General features: G+C 38.1%; 1 protein-coding gene across 13 annotated transcripts in view; it reads right to left on the bottom strand.

Annotated features, from left to right (window-relative positions):
• Positions 1-15,138, bottom strand: part of HNRNPC (heterogeneous nuclear ribonucleoprotein C) — a 61,789-nt gene extending 46,651 nt beyond the window's left edge. For 2 of the 13 annotated variants that reach the window (XM_023540640.2, XM_023540639.2), the window contains exons 1-3: positions 14,990-15,138; positions 14,287-14,332; positions 10,855-10,880 (exon numbers count right to left, since the gene is read on the bottom strand). The gene's annotated coding sequence lies outside the window, so the exon portion shown is untranslated. Of the gene's footprint in view, positions 1-10,145; positions 10,295-10,854; positions 10,881-11,212; positions 11,377-12,783; positions 12,892-14,286; positions 14,333-14,989 lie in introns of those variants that run through there. The other 11 variants (XM_023540635.2, XM_023540637.2, XM_010600989.3 and 8 more) reach the window with 11 other exon arrangements.
• Positions 15,139-17,807: the final 2,669 nt, after the last annotated feature.

Genomic DNA, 17,807 nt, shown 5'->3' on the forward strand with positions numbered 1-17,807 from the left:
AGGGTCTTAAAAAGTTAAACATATAGTTACTGTATAATTCTGCAATTCCATTCAAGGTATTTACCCAAGAGAAATAAAAAAATACATCCATACACAATGTTCACAAATTTTCACAGCAGCTTTAATTAAAAAAAGTTATATTAACAAAATGCTTTTTGTGTGATGATGGTGGTTATTTTATTATTAAGTCCTTACTTTTTAAAGATACATACTGAAATACCTACAGATGAAGTATGTTAAAGATTTGCTCCAAAACAACAAGGGGGAAGGGCGGACGCAGGTACAGATGAAACAAGATTGGCCAAGGATTAATTTTTAAAGCCAGATAGATTGACAAGTGCATGGGGACTTGTTACATTATTCTCCCTTTTGTGTATGTTTGAAATTTTTTTTTTCACCACTAAAAGGTAGCACCAAATATATAAATACACATATGAAAATAAAAATTACATGTGGACCTCAAACCATACACAAAAATCTAATCAACATGGTATCAATGTTTCACTCAGAAATTCTCTGTAAATATTTTTGCTGTTCAATTCAATGACTTATCAAACACTTCAGATACTGAATAGGATAAATAAGACAAGGACAACCTTGAAATATTATACATACATACGTAAAAGACCCAAGTAATTCACAAAGCCAGAAGCAAGCATTAAGTAGTCACTCTTATACTGCCAGCAAGTGAACTGTCACCTTTTAGGAAAACAACATCAATTAAAAAATCTTAAAAATGCACATATATCATTCAAGTATACATATAATGCTCAAGTATACATATAATGCTCAAGTATACTTCTGGGGCTTAATTCTGAGGAAATAAAGATATTTACAAAATCTTAGTAATAAAAAGGAAAAAAATTGGGAAAATCCTAAGGGCCCAACAATAGACTATTAGTTAAATAAAATACTACACAACTGTGCAATGTAGTTCTGTGTTATTAAAATTTCTAGACATCTGTAGCTCACACAAGATGTTCATGTTAAGTTTAAAAAAATTATAGTACGTGGCATAACTTTTTTCAAGTACATATGGATAAAAAAAACCTTACACATCAAAACATTTATCTTTGGATTGCTGAATTGTCTTTTTTTTGCTCATTTGTATTTTTGAAATTCTCTTAAAAATTCACACCAATCTTAGTCACTTGACTTCGGCCTCCCTTTTCAATTTCAATTAAACTACACCTGAAATACAGCAAAAATCGCTGCATAATCCCAACTTACAAAGTCAACAAGTCTTCAAGGACAACACTAAGGAAAAAACTTCCTTTAGAAAGCATACTTTTCTACCTCAATTTTAGCCATAAAGTTTTAAAAACCAAAGTCGCGTGGGTGAAAATGACTGTATTTAAAGGATTAATATATAAGAAAGGACAATGCATAATATGTCTATTAAGTGGCTTTAGCATCTTCAGAAAAGAGAATTTTAGTAGGAGGGCTAGAGGTAAAATTTTGCTTAACATGTACTCAACTGAGCTATTCCTAAATGTTACTCGGTACTAGCTGGAAAAATCTAAGTCTAGTTCAATAAACTCCTAAAAAGTTGTATTAGCTTCTAACTTAACTGGGGAGTCATGTTGTTGTTAGTCAATTCTGACTCATTGCAACCCCATGCGTACAGAGTAGAACTGTTCCATAGTGTTTTCAAGGCTGTGGCCTTTTGGAAGTAGGTCATCAGGTCTGTCTGACGCTTCTGGGTGGGTTCGAACCACCAACCTTTCAGCTAGTAGTTAAGTACTTAACCATTTGTGCCACACAGAATGTCACACGTTAATCCAAATGGGAACACAAAGAATATTTCATACTGGTGAAAATAAAATCAGACTTGATAGGAAGAAAGAAAATTTTCAGATGTTCTCTTATCTGTTAAGACTAACCAAAAGGCTGATAGTTCAAATTCATCAGGTGCTCCTTGGAAACCCTATGGGGCAGTTCTACTGTCCTTTAAGAGTGGCTATGGGTTAGAACTGTCTCTACGGCAATGGGTTTTTTTTTGGTTCTCACTAGAGAATAAAAAAAAAAAAAGGTAAAGTTCTTCCAATTTTTCATTAAAGCCCTATCACAAGCAACACAGCAACAGTATGTGTAACTGCTAACCTGACAGCTCTATTTTAAGGCTGTTTTTCAATTTAACTATCAACACTGCTTACTAAATCCCTACTACACAGGCTGGGACAATATGCTATTTATACCCAGACATGGACTCAGGATAAAGAGGTGAAGTGTATCTACTATAAAGAGTTTTAAGTTTTTTTAATTAGAAGTAAGATACTACTACATAGCTCATTTTAATATTGTAAGAATCTGTAAGCTCACAAAGCAAGTTTCCTTTCTAGCCTCCTAAATCCCACCTCCTAGCCCAGTGGAGACTAAAATGTTTGGCATACCTCCTTCCAGACCTTTCTGCTTACATATTCTTATGCACATCCTAACAACATGTATTTACTCAGCTCCTACTACAAGTCAAGCAACATTCTTGGAATTATAAATCCAGCAGTAAACAAAAGAGAAAAAGCCCTACATTGAACCTTACATTCTAATGCAGGGTAGACATATGATAACAAAGTTAATAGAAAATTAGGTTCTGTATTAGGTGAAGGACTCCCTGGGTAGTGCAAAGGATTAAGCACTTACTCAACTACTACTACTTTTTTTTTCTTCTTTATTCTTTAGTGAGAAAACAAACTATTTGTAAGACGTAGCCTTAACGGACTAGAGGACATCTGGAAGGTTGGTGGTTCAAATCCACCTACAGGCACCTCAGAAGACAGGCCTGGCAATGTGCTCCCAAAAGGTCATGGCCTTGAAAATCCTATGAAGCAGTTCTACTCTGCACACGTGAAGTCACTATGAGTCACGTTTATCTGAACAGCAACCAACAACACCACAGTAGGTAAGCTGGTGAAAAGTGCTAAAAGAGTATTTAGAAGGAGGGTTAGAAGGGCTGAGAGAGAACACATCACTGAGGTGGTATCTTTTGATTAAAAACCTAAAAGAATTGAAGAAACTAACCTTATGAATGCCTGGGGGAAGGAATTCCAAGCACAAACCTTGAGGTAGGAGCATATCTAGTGTGTTCAAAACACTTTAAGTCAAAAAACAAGTGTACGGTCACATATGCATGTGTGTAGGCACAAAGATATACAGGCAGGTACGGGTGTATACACGTGTGCACTTATACATCATATAAGTACAGATATATGTGTGCAAGCACATATAATCATAGAAGACAAAATTATGGATACTTCTCAGAAGTATTACAGATACTTTTCAAACACTCTGTGAGATTAGTACATTAGTACGGTGCTCTACTTAAAAAAAAAAACATGAGACCAAAAGGTCAACATTTACACTAAAACAAAGACAAAAAGTTGGTGGGCAGGGAAACTGGAAATGTCACTGAACAACATGTCTAGAAACTGTCACGTGGGAACCTAATTTACTGTGCACAGTACAGAGATCAGTGTGGCTAGAGCAGAGTATATCAATACTAGGGGGAGTGAGGCACTCAGATCATGGATAGTCTTGTAAATCACGGTAAAATGCTGATGTTAGGTGAGTTAAATGGAAACTCAAGCATTAGATTTTTCAAGCATTACATGTAACAGGCTCAATCCAGCTACCACAAGGAGAACAGACTGTGTGAAGAGGGGCAAAGAAATGGGAATCTACTGCAGTAAAGCAGGAAAGATAAAGGTGGCAAGTAGGGGTGGTGAACTGTATTTTAAAGGAAGAGCTGACAATATTTTCCAATATGGCAAAGGTGAGGTATAAACCAAAGTCTTTGTCCTAAATAACACAAAAACTGGAGTTTTGTTAACTGAAAAGGGCAACAGTATAAAGGAAACTGGTTTGAAGGAATAGCAGGAACCTAGCTTCTGACTTTAAGTTGATACACTTATTTGGCATTCAAGGGAGCTGTGAAGGAGGTAAATGGGTACATAATTCAGGAGAGAAGTCCAAGCTGGTGAAGTAAGTATGAGTGTCATCAGCTTATAGGTGTATGTAAAATCATCCACGAATCGAATGGCCCAGGAATTAAGAGTGGAGAGAAAAGGGTAGTAGGAGGATGGAACCACAGGGCACTCCAACAGAAGAGAAGGAACAGCCAGAACCATACAACAGAAACCTGTAAGTGAAGTGAAAATGTTTCAAAAACAGTGCTTGACAAAAACGAGTTCAAAATGGATCAAAGACCTATATATAAAATCTAAAATGATAAAGATCATGGAAGAAAAAATAGGGGCGTTAGGAGCCCTAATACATAGCATGAACAGTATAGAAAACGTTACAAAGAACGCAGATGAAAAACTAGATAACTGGGAGCTCCTAAAAATCAAACATCTATGCTCATTCAAAGACTTCACCAAAAGAGTAATAAAAAGACTACCTACAGACCGGGAAAAAGTTTTTAGCTATGACATTTCCAATCTCTAAAATCAACACGATACTGCAAAAACTCAACTGCTAAAAAATAACAACCCAATTAAAAAATGGGCAAGAGATTATGAATAGACACTTCACTAAAAAAGACATTCAGGTAGCTAACAGACACACAAGGAAATGTTCACGATCATTAGCCATTAGAGAAATGCAAATCAAAACTACAATGAGATTTCATCTCACTCCAACAAGGCTGGCATTAATCCAAAAAACACAAAACAATAAATGTTGGAGAGGCTGTGGAAAGATTGGAACACTTATGTACTGCTGGTGGGAATGTCAAATGGTACATCCACTTTGGAAATAGATTTGGCACTTCCTTAAAAAGTTAGAAATAGAACTACCACACGATCCAGCAATCCCACTTCTCGGAATATATCCTAGAGAAATAAGAGCCTTTACACGAACAGATATATGCACACCAATGTTTATTGCAGCACTGTTTCCAATAGCAAAAAGATTGAAGCAACCGAAGTGCCCATCAACGGATGAATGGTTAAATAAATTATGGTATATTCACACAGTGGAATAGTATGCATCAATAACATGGAGGAACCTGGAAGGCATTAAAGTGAGTGAAATTAGTCAGGTGAAAAAGGACAAATATTGTATAAGACCACTATTACAAGAACTAAACAAATAGTTTAAACAGAAAAGAAAATATTCTTTGATGGTTACGAGAGGGGGGAGGGAGGAAGGGTGGGAGAGAGGTATTCACTATTGAGGTAGTAGATAAGAACTACTTTAGGTGACAGAAAAAATAATACACAATACAGGTAAGGTCAGCCCAACTGGACTAAACCAAAAGCAAACAAGTTTCCTGAATAAACTGAATGCTTCGAAGGCCAGCGTAGCAGGGCCAGGGGTTTCAGGACCATGGTTTCAAGGGACAGCTAAGTCAATTGGCGTAAACATTCTGCATCCCACCCCGGAGAGAGCTGTCTGGGGTCTTAAACACTAGCAAGTGGCCATCTAAGATGCATCAATTGGTCTCAACCCACCTGGATCAAAGGAGAATGAAGAACACCCAAGGACACAAGGTAGTTACGAGCCCATGAGACAGAAAGGGCCACATAAACCACAGACTACATCAGCCTGAAACCAGAAGAGCTAGATGGTGCCCAGCTACAACCAGTGACTGCCCTGATAGGGAACACAACACAGAACCCCTGAGGGAGTAGGAGCGCAGTGGGATGCAGACCCCAAATTCTCATAAAAAGACCAGACTTAATGGTCTGACTGAGACTAGAAGGACCCCGGTAGTCACAGCCCCGAGACCTTCTGTTGACCCAAGACAGGAACCATTCCCAAAGCCAACTCTTCAGGCATGGATTGGACTGGACAATGAGTTGGAGAGGGATGCTGGTGAGGAAGGAGCTTCTTGGATCAGGTGGACACTTGAGACTATGTTGGCATCTCCTCCCTGGAGGGGAGATGAGAGGGTAGAAGGGGTTAGAAGCTGGTGAAATGGACATGAAAAGAGAAGAGTGGAGGGAGGGAGCAGGTTGTCTCATTACGGGGAGAGCAACTGGGCGTACATATGAAGGTGTACGTAAGTTTTTGTGTGAAGGACTGACTTGATTTGTCAACTTTCACTTACAGCACACACACACAAAAAAAGAGTGCTTAACTGGTTAAACGACACCAATTAAGTCAAGCAAGGTGAGGATCAAAAAAAAGACTACTAGAGTTAACACATCCCCTGTGGGCATGGTTTTTTTAAAAAAAATTATATCACTTTTTAAAGTTGAAACCCTTCTTAAAAATTTGTTTACTTCCCTAAAAGAATGCCATCATATTCAAAGACCATAAAGTTACACCACAAAGCTAAATCTATCTAAATCATTTACTATCTTGGATAACAACACTTCATGCCACTTCAGGTTCTGTGCATTAAAAGTCTAAATATATACCCATATTTTGTTTAAAAACTATTAAAAGTTTAAGTCTAGAGTAGTTTTTTTAGTACTTTATCCAAATTTAACCAAAACGTGGGTTTTTTAGAATATTTAAGATATCACAATGATCACAACAATCTGATCAGGAGTTCAAATCTATAGGCTTACTTAACCAGTCACCGTAGAGCCGTTTCTGACTCATAGCAACCCCATGTGTCAGAACAGAACTGTGCTCCACAGGGCTTTTCAACAGCTGATTTTTCAAAAATATCACCATGCCTTTCTTTTAAGGCATCTACGGGTCACCTTGAACCTCCAACCTTTAGGTTAGCAGCCCATAATCTGCCTGGGTTGAATCAACGCTATTTATTAGGTATATCTAGCTTTGGGCAATTTTTTTTAATTGCATGCTTCAATATTCTTATCTCTAAAATGTGGTACAGCATGCATTCAAGGTTATGGTGATGCTTAAATAAGTTAACACAAGTTAAACAATTTATAACAATGGTGGACATATGGTAAAGTGTTCAGATATTACTTCTGAAAGGAAAAAATGAAGATGTACTTCGTTTTCCCTTTCAAATCAGAATGGAAATATGTCTGCTCAGAAGAACTGGATGGTGCCTGGCTACCACTGATCACTGCCCTGACAGGGAACACAACAAAGAATCCCTGATGGAGCAGAAGAACAGTGGGACGCAGATCTCAAATTCTCATTAAAACAACAGGCTTAAAGGTATGACTGAGACTAGAAGGAACCTGGAGGTCATGGTCCCCAGACCCTTTGTTAGCTCAAGACTGCAACCATTCCCAAAGCCAACTCTTTAGACAGGGATTGTACTGGACTATAAAACAGATAATGATAGTGGTGAGGAGTGAGCTTCTTGGCTTAAGTAGACACATGAGACTATGTAGGCAACTCCTATCTGGAGGAAAGATGAGAAGATGCGGACAGGAGCTGGCTGAATGGACAGGAGGAATCCTGGGTGGAGAGGAGGAATGTGCTGTCTCATTAGGCAGAGAGGAGCCAGGAATGAATAACAAGGTGTGTATAACTTTTGTATGAGAGACTGACTTGATTTGTAAACTTTCTCTTAAAGCACAATAAATTTATTAAATAACATATATTACGTCTGCCCCAACAGGGGTATCACAGAAAATAACTTTAATTTTTTTAATTTAAACTCATTTAAAAAATTTATTTCCCTAAAAAAATGTCATATTAAAAAACTATAAAATTATACCACAAAGATAGTTTTCACCCAATCTACCCTCTTCAGATTAATTATATTTGCTGTTTATACTTTCAAAGAAAAAATGATACGAAAATTCAGGACAAGTATTCTCAGGACTAAGATTACTCCATTCAAGAGACAGAGACAGTGGCCTACTCTAATGTCTCCTAACTTCATTACCTACTTCCATTCTTTGCCCTTATTAACATTCCCCACACAGCAGCCGGAAACAATTTTCTGAGAAATCAGATCCCCCTACTCTCAAAAGTTTAACATACTCCATTGTGCCCAAAATAACCTAAATCTTAAACATGGCCCTATCAGGTCCTGTACTATGAATGCTTGGCCCTTGCTCTACCACTCCATCTATTCTATGCATTCACCAGTAGTACTTCTTTCTCAGAGACCAATGTTTTGTCCTCCGTATCTGAACTTTTACGTGATATTCCCCTTTCAGGTCTCAACTTCAACAGCAGTTCACCATATTCTAAAATGGTTCCCTCGCCATCATCCCACAGATCCTGTTCTTTTCTTTTAGATTATTAAAGTGCTATCTGTTTACTACACTTCTTTCTTCAATGGTCTCTAACGTCCAAAAGGTCAGAGAACAATATTTCCTTTTGTTCATTCCTATATGCCCAAACCTAATCGTGACTTTGAGTAACCACTTGGTTAATGAATAAATGTCTCCACCTAAATGTTCCACAAACACCTCAAAGTTCAATGTTTTAAAAACTTTTCTCTACCCTACGTCTCCATCCTAACCTGCTCCCTTCTTTTACATTCCTTAACTGTCATCTTCATACCAGAAGCTAGAAACCTTCTTCGTATACAGCTTATCACATCCACCACCAAATCCTGCTAAACTTCTCCCTTCTTCTCTTCAATCCCATTACCACTTTTGCCCAAGCCAGATTATTTTTTTCTTTGGATTGTAATAGCGTTATTTATCTCCTGCTTCCAATCTCATCCTCCTCTAAGCCATTTCCACATTTATCAGCATGACATTTCTAAAAACGACAACATCCAGTTTATTTCAATGGCTCACCACTGATTTATAGATAAAATACAAACTCCTTGGAGTGGCATTCAAATTTCTGTGATCTGGTCTCAACTCAAGACAGAGCTCATTTCCTCTTAAAAGCATTCTCTGATTTCTTAAAGGTCCTTTTGGTTTGTGAGGGGCAGTACTTTTTCTGCATGCTTTTAGGACTCGTGCTTTTCTCTAAGCACACAGTAACACTGTTAACTCCATGTTCAACTATCTCCCTTATTAGAAAGGAACCATTGTATCTCTGTACCAAAACCAGAAAAGCATGATCCATAAAAGAATAGTAAACAGCAACCACACAATGACACCGAAAGTAGAAATAGTTCTTATGTAAGAGAAGACTCAGTAAAACTCAGACATATGCTCAAAAAAAGACCCCCATTCCTCTTCCAGATAACCTTAGACCCTTTGGCTTTAACCTCCTCTCATTCTGTGCTCCAGTGTTCACAACAACCAGGCTACATACTCTTTCTGGTCCAGGTGAGGAAAGGAGGACAAGTATGTGATTTGTCCTACTACTCTCAACACTGAATATGCTTTCAAAAAGCATTCCACACAGCCCCTTGGCTCAAAATTTATTAGAAAAGATGGGTTATCAAAATAAATGAAATCAAAACGTTACCAAATTTTCTACTTCAGCCAGTAAATCAAAACACTATGGATTGTTAAAGTTCTTAACTCCTTTCCTACCCACATCCTCGATTAATCCCTGCATTACTCATGTTAATAGACCCAGACTCATCCCTTCCTACTATCCTTGGGAACATACATACTAAACTAAAACCAAACCCGCTTCCTTTGTCAATACTGACTCACAGCAACCCTACAGGACAGGATAGAACTGTCCCATAGGGGTTTCAAGAAGTAGCTGATGGATTCGAAATGCCAACCTTTTCGACAGCAGCCGAACTCTTAACCACTGTGTCACCAGGGCTGGATTCCCCATTATCTAACTGGGCCTCCAGTCATCACTGAAAAAAGCATCAACTCTAGCACCTTCTTAATTTGGCTAGAGATCAACAAATTCCCCTGCTTTCTGAGGTTAAAACGCATACCTACTCTTCTCTCAAATTTTAAAAAAGCTTTCAGTGATAGCATTTTAATAAGCAGGTCTTTTGTGGTTTGATTCATGTTTTAAAATTAATGACTAAAAAAACTAAACACAAAGCAATCTAAAACAGAAAATTTTAATAACTTGTACTCATCTAGGAAAAAGGACTGCCTAATACATTCTTGCCTTGTTTTTGCTAATTATCAAAATAAATCATTTTCACTTTAAGGTACAGGTAAACTCCAGCTGCTATCATTATCAACGCTTCTCAATCGGCCCAAATCAACTACTTAGATTACTCCATTAGTTTAAAAATAACTGAGATGGCCTCCCTTAGGAAACATCTCAAGATATACACATACAACTGAAGCATTTCCAGAAGCTGTCACCTATACCAGACCAACTAAGTTTAAATGGGTGTATTTCCTAATCTTTGTAATGAAACCAAGTGGACCTCACACCTCTTACCATCACCCAGGAAGGGTGTGCATCTGTTCCGATGGCCCCCCTGGCTCCAGGTCATCCTGGCTGCTGCTGCTCCAGGCTGGGCATCCATGTTGCTGCAGCTTGTGGTTTGTGAGGGGCAGTGTACAGGAAAAGCAGGATGGGACTTTAAGGGAAACAGGACAGAGATGGCTTTCTGGGAAAATGCCATCACCGTCATAGGTGCTAAGTAGTACCACACACATTTTATTGCAGCACAGTTTAAAAATTTAACAAATGAAAGATTAAAAATAAAAAAATAAAAAAATAAAAAAAATTAAAAATACAGACGTCCAGAGATGCTCTAAAACAGTTAAGTTAAAGATCAGGAAAAATAAGGTCACAGACTTAAACAGCCAGCAAAATTCTTGAGTGTGGGGAAGGGAGGAGGGCAGGGGTGGGGTTGGGAGAGAAAAGGTTTATGTGATCAATCCACTTAAAAATGCTAATGCCATCACTTTCTCTCCCAAGATGCAAAACTCCAAAGTCAATCAGGAGGCCGGAGAAATTCTTATGAACATTCAGAAAAACTTGTATTTTAATCCGGTTAAAAATAATCAGTGTCATTATCATCATCATCATCACCATCATAAGTATAATAGTAAATAATAATAACTAGTAACAACAATAAAAAGGAAATCAGCGGAAAGTCAGGAAAAATGTAAAAAAAAAATTGGAATAACTTACTGTAGCTGAAGATCAAAAAAATCTCACTGTAAAAAAACAAAAATAAAAATAGCCCAGATTAGAAAAATGGGATGTGCAAAAATGTCAAGTCAGTAAAGTTCATTTCTTTTCTCTTTCCAAAAGTAGTTTCCACAAAAACCGCAAGGGTAAAGTTCTCAGTAGCAAACAAGCAAAGCCCTTTTCACATTATCATTCAATCTTAAAAATACACGAGGAAGTAAAGAGGTCAGTTTATGAGAGGCTAAAGGCTCCTTCCTCCTCTAACCCAACTGCTGCAGAAAAAATAGAAATAAATTTTAAAAATTACATCTTAAATCCAGGTCCCGTTTTTTCAAACAATTAAAAAAAAAAAAAACACCTGCAAATTTGCTGTAGTGCACACCAAGTTGCATCATTATGTTTAAAATGTCTTTATAAAATCAATTTTGGAATGGGAATGTGTGTGTTCTGGAAGGGTGGGGAAGGAAGGTTAAAAATCAAAGCTGAGCTCCAGTGAGTAGGGATGGGGTTCGCCTTGCTGCCCTGTGAAAGGAGAAGGGACAGATTGAGTCAGAGTTCCTCAGAAATGTTGTGCCCTAAACCCCCAGGACAGAAATATCTGTCTATTGCATCTAACACATTTTTGGTAAAGCATAACATTCCACTGGGATGGGAAAGAGCCTGTGTATAAAATCATCACCTCTACGAGTGATTGAATAATTCTTCAACATCAGTAGGTAACTAAAATTAACTAAATAAATGTCAATATTCACTTAAAAGTTTCGAAAGAAGTCTCTAAAACTAAACAAGAAAAAAATCTATGTTCAAACATTCACCTTGGTAATCAAGCAGTTTGGAAAAAGGAAATATGGGAAAACCAAGTCATCAAACAAAAATAAAGTGACCAATGTCAAATATCGAGATTATGAAGGTAAGCTGATTTATGCTTTTAATTTTTCTATGAGGAACACAGACTAAAGGTAAATGGTCCACCATGAAGACTAGAGATGATTTCTCTCTTCTCAAAACTGATGAGTGATCAAACAAGACCTGATAGATTCTAATTAGGGGGAAAGATTATTTTAAATAAGGAGCACATGAATCCATTGACAGAATGAAAAATCATAGGTGGAAGAAAAGGATTATTACAGCTACTGAATATTTCATAAATGCCATGGAACAACAGAAAAAAACTATAGGATCTCTGAGACACTGACAGAGTCTTTATGAGATTTCTTGTATTTCTGTGGTCCTACTGTTTATCAAATGGTATATACAGCTAATTCCAAGGTATGACTCCTAAGAAAATGACATATAATACCATACTAAAATAAACATATACAGGCAACTATTACAACAGCTTAAACAAGATTTGAAATTAGGTCACTTTTCAAATAAGAATGATTGGCTGCACTCAATATTAAACCATTAAGTCTTATTCTCCTACACAAACTTGAAGAAACTAAAAAACTTAAAACTGAGCTTTTTTAAGTGTTCCTTGAGTTGATTATGTATGAATGACTAATTAAAATGCAATGGGTACTGTAACTCTAAAATTTTAACTGTAAATTTAAAAAGGGGAGGGAGAGCAGTTTAAGTATGAAATGTGATGTAAAACTGTACAAACTGTAGGAAATGTGTATCTGAATGTTATTTGGGAAAGTCAGTGTTTGGAAAGTACAGTTATGGAGAAACATTCGGCATCACTTAGTACTCAAAGTCTTCAGGTTATGTTAAGTGACTACGGCTCATTCACAAACAAATCCTCTGCAAATGTGCCAAGAGACAGAAGCTTAAAAAACAGCAATAAGAAAAGAAAGCATTTACATCTTTCAGTATGAAGTTAAAGTATCTCCCATGATGGTATGTTAAATTGATAAACTATCACTTAAAAAAAAAAAAACAAAAACATTAGCACCTAATCCTGATGCTTTGCAATTAAGAGCATACCTAGATTATACTTTGTCAAACTTCAGCGAGGTTTGGATTCCTTCTTCTACTGGAATTCTCAGAATGAAGTCTGCCAACCAATCCCATGAGCATCATTATCACCTGTCGCTTGTTAGAAATGCAAATTCTCAGGCCCCGCCTTAGAATGACTTAACTCGGGTGGTGGGGCCCAACAAACTCCTTTAACCAGCTCACCTGCTCATATTTGAAAACTACTGTGAAAAGTCTTGATGTTCTAGGCAAAACGAGGGTGAATGCTACATCAAGCCCCCTAGAGATCTAATTACAATTATAAGCTATGTTTACACTTTCTATACAAGGAATAGCAGCAGGTACTGGGAGAGTGGCATAGGGAGCACAAAACTACCAGAAAGACCCACAATTTAGTCATCCCTCTTCCTCTACCTAGCCCAACATGAAAATGTTACTAATGTCTATCTAGTTGAGAACACATCTATATTTTGTTTCAGATTTTAATTCTGTGGCCAAATACTTTCTAAAGGATATGAACTCAAAGGAATTTTTGTTAGCTTGGTACATGAAGATGCTAAGAAACCCTTACTTCTGACACCTCAAGTCAAGACAAGTGTCCTTCAATTAATTTCAACTCTTAACAATAACCTTTCTAAAACGTTAAAAATTCCTGAGATTTCATTTGCCAACAGTACTTTTATCAGAGTTCCTAAATTAATCCATCACTGGCCTTATCTTATTTCTGACAGTTCAGCAAAGTGATAAACTTTAGTCTAAGCCCATGTATAATGTAAATTCTTAGGCATTTTTAAAAAATGCTTTTGATCCCATGTAGCCCTATTATAGAATTTTCAGTATTTACATGGTGAGGAATCTGCAAATGCATATCTATCTGGAATAAGACTATTTTTACTTTCCAACAAATAGGTTTCCTGAGAGATGAACTTCTTACCCTTCGATACTGGTTAAAAGTGTACTTAACGTTAGTTTTTCTGCGAGTTAAACATTTTGACTAAATCAACTCAACCTTACACAAAGATAAACGATTTTCTGGGTAAGTGAATGTGATACTTAAAAATCTGCCACTTCTATAAACTTAGAAAATTTTTCAAATACTGTTTCAGCACCTAGCAAATCGCAGGCACTACAATACTTGCTTAATAAAAAGTATTAATGGTGCATTTTCGCCACAGAAGTTTAGATGGATAGAAAAATGAATACCAAAATATCCTGGAAGTCGAATTTTAAGTTTATCATCTTAGGAAGTTACATTAATTACAAATCCAATTCTCGTAATTAAATATTTTTCTCAAGTGCAGTTTGGAATTTACAATTCCCTACCAATAGACTTTGTAATGTGGTTCTTATAAAGATTCAAATACAGTACTGTTTAGTAACCAGCATGCCAGTAACTATGAAAAACGACTGACCTAGTAATCAAATTCCTTACAAGTACTAGTTTCATTACAGATTTAACGACCCTGCCAACGCTCTTATGCCTGTTTCTCTGAGAAAAACAGTAATACCTACCTCAAGCAAAGTTCCACTAACTTATGTATTTCAAGTCAATTGTAACCTGCAGATAAAAAGTAGTAAATCAGCTGTAATTATTACTGTTATTGTTAATTCGATTTTCTTTTGTAAATAAAATCGAAAGTAACTACTTCAAGGTCCATCATTTGTTCACAGGGAGTAGCAAATTAAAAGATAATCAGCAAAAAAATTAAATCTACAGCTATATTCATTATTCTTATCTTATGCCCCGCAACACACTCCAGAATTTGAGACGATCACGGTACAACACCTAATTGGTTAACCCTCCCCCACACCACACACACCCAATTTTCTAATTTAAGAGATAGAGATAACAGAAGGCATCCGCACTACATCAAACTTCAACTATACTAATGACCATCTCGATCTTCACTTTCACAGTCTCTCTTGGGAGTCCTCAGAGTCACAGAAAATCCAAGGAAAGCAACCGTTAACATAGAGAGCAAAAAAGAAAAATGACATTTTCTCTGCCGGTCGAGGCCTAGAGGACTGTAGGTGAAACCTACGCAGCGGCTGAGACCTGCAAAACTCCCTCCCGCATAAAACCTAATCCGCCAGGACACATGGAATAAATGGGGGCCTGGTTACCGAAGGAAGGGTTCCCTCGTCTCTTTTCCCACACCCCCTCGCGCTCCTCGAGGAACCCAGTGTCACCACTGCGGCCGCCGCCTCCACTTACCAGGAGGGGGTTGGGAGAAGAGATTCGATTATCAATCTCCTACTCCCAGATTCTACGTGAAGAAGCCGACTGCTGCTCGAGGTCGGCAACGCGGCCGCAACCGCTCTGTCCTCGCCTCTTCACAAAATGGCCCCCGAGTCTCCTCTGCCGCGGAGGCGAAGACCTAGCCCCCGCCTCACTTCTAGGAACCTTCTTATTGGCTGTTCCGTGTCTCGCTCCCTCTCCTAATAAGACATTTCTACTGCTCTTCACAATTCTATCCAATCACAACTTGCAGTGGGTTAGACCGAGCAAGAGAATTTCCACATGCGTGAGCGAAACTACTTTGTAACTGGTTACTTTTCCTGTCATTTATCACTTGAGGCATGCTTATTGGCCACTGTACCGCCGGGTGGAAACTCGCCTTTGTATCGCGCACCGCTTCACATCCGGGTATCCGGCAAGTTTGATTGACGGTCTCAGTATCCTATCGCAGTCTCCTAGAGCGCCCAGTAAAAGGCCCGCCCAGATCTCCGAGTTCCCGGGCGCGGGGGCGGAGTAGGGGTGAGGGGCGTAGTCAGGTAGCTGGCTCGAACGGCAAGCTTTCCTCGGTGGCTCCGCCTTGCACGGCAAATCTACCGTAGCCCCGGGCCTAGGAAAAAGAAAAACACCCAGCGAAGCTTCCCTCGCGTGTGTGGCTAAAGGGCGTTTTCTAGAGTGAAAAGGAGCCGTGATGACTAGGCTGTGGTAAAGTGTGTAGAAAACTAATCAGTCCTGCTCGCCTGCAGGTTTCTCCCAACCGCAATCTCAGTACCAGATTGGAATTTCAGCTGCCTCAAGGACATCTCCACGTCTCAGCCCATCAAGCCGTTGTTCGGACAACGCATACCAGTACCAGTTGCCATCAAGTCCTGGCTCATGGCGACGCCATGTGTTACAGTTGCCTTCCATAGGGTTTTCAAGACTGAGCTTTTGGAAACAGATCGCCAGGCCTTTCTTCTGTGGCATCTCTAGGTGGGTTCCAACCGCCAACCTTATGGTTGGAGCACTTAGGCTTTCGCACCAAACACCCTCCCAAGCCAGCTGACTTCTTAATTTCTCTCCAATACATCAAGCAAGAGAAGTGTAAAATGCTGGCCTGGGATACTAGAGCACCCATCTCTGTCCCCAAGCCTTATCTCACTAATAATAGCCTGCGTGTAAACCAAATTAGCCTACCCCTCTGTCTCTTTGGGAAACCTTGGTGGTGTAGTGGTTAAGTGCTACGGCTGCTAACCAAGAAGTTGACAGTTCAAATCCGCCAGGCGCTCCTTGGAAACCCTATAGGGCAGTTGTACTCTGTTCTATAGGGTCGCCATGAGTCCGAATCCGAATCGACTCGATGGCAGTGGGTTTGGTTTTTTTTTTTTTTGTCTGGCTGTTTGAGTAACTGGTCTCTTAATAACCCTCATCCTATTTTACGTCCCCCCCCCCCCATTGCCTGCCGCCTGACTAAATTATAGCAGCCAGGCACTCAATGGAGTAGGACTACTAAAACAGGGAGATTTGTATGTGCTGTTTTTTTTTTTTTTCTTTTTGTTAGGGAAGGATCGTATTTCTGTTATTTATTGGAAAAAGCAAGATACAGAAAACTGTCTACATGAGTGATTCTATTTGTATACATTTTAAAGGGATACATAAAAAAATTTTTTTTTTTTTTATATCTGTGTAGATGCTGTTTCATACATTAGTTTTGAATTCTGAATTCAGAGAAATTTACAGGAAAGTTAGCTGTTACGTTTGGGGAGAGAAACTTGTTTACCTTTTTCATTGATCTCCCTTTGTATACAATTTGAATGTTTTACCATATGCACGTATTACTTTAAGCTAGTTAGAAAATCAAAAATAAAAGCCATGAAAGAAAAAATACACTAAAACGTTAATAGTGGTTCTCTCCTGGTGGGATAATTACATGTGATTTTTTTTTTTTACTTGTGCTTTTCTATATTTTCCAAATTGTCTAGTTTGAACAAAAAATCAAGGGAAAAATCCTACAAGTGCTTAAAGCCTCAGTTCAATTGTCACATTGAAATTTATCTAAAACTCTGAGGTACTGTAGTTAATTTTACACTTGTCTGTTCTTCTTGTTGGGTGGTAACCTTTTTTAATGGCAGGGTTTAATTCTTACTCCTCTCTATAGTCCACCTTGCTTACTACTTGTCACAATGCCTTAAACAGAAAGTGTTTAAATATGTATTAATTTAATTACCTTTTATTAAAAAAAAAATTATATTTTTTTATTTTTTTTTTAATAAGGAGGGGGAAATTGCTATTTTCCCAGGACAAGCAGGTAGACTGTCCTCTCTCTTACATATCTTATCTAGCACTCACTCAGAGGGGCCCAGAGGCTTTGAGCCCTGTAAACCAAACCAAACCAAACCCAACCCGTTGCCATAGAGTCGATTCCGACCCATAGCAACTGACTCATAGGACAGAGTAGAACTGCCCCCATAGAGTTTCCAAGGAGCATCTGGCGGATTCGAACTACTAACCCTTTGGTTAGCAGGCATAGCATTTAACTGTTACACCACCAGGATATGACACGTAAATCATGTAATTTGACTTAAGTAAACAAACAAACAAAAAAGCACTAACGTGTTTTATTACTTGTTTTTCTCAAAAAAAGTTTATGTTAATAAAAACTACCTATTTTTATTTTTTACCAGATATCAGTTTTATTGCATGATCTTTGTCATGACCTACTTGTTAACCAGCACTGTATATGGTGCAAAAGAAGTGCTTAGGAGACAGCATGCATGTTTTCAAGGAGTTTACCCCATGCTAGGTAGAGTGGAAATGG

This window comes from Loxodonta africana, chromosome 10, assembly GCF_030014295.1.
Source record: "Loxodonta africana isolate mLoxAfr1 chromosome 10, mLoxAfr1.hap2, whole genome shotgun sequence".
Lineage (NCBI taxonomy): Eukaryota > Metazoa > Chordata > Mammalia > Proboscidea > Elephantidae > Loxodonta > Loxodonta africana.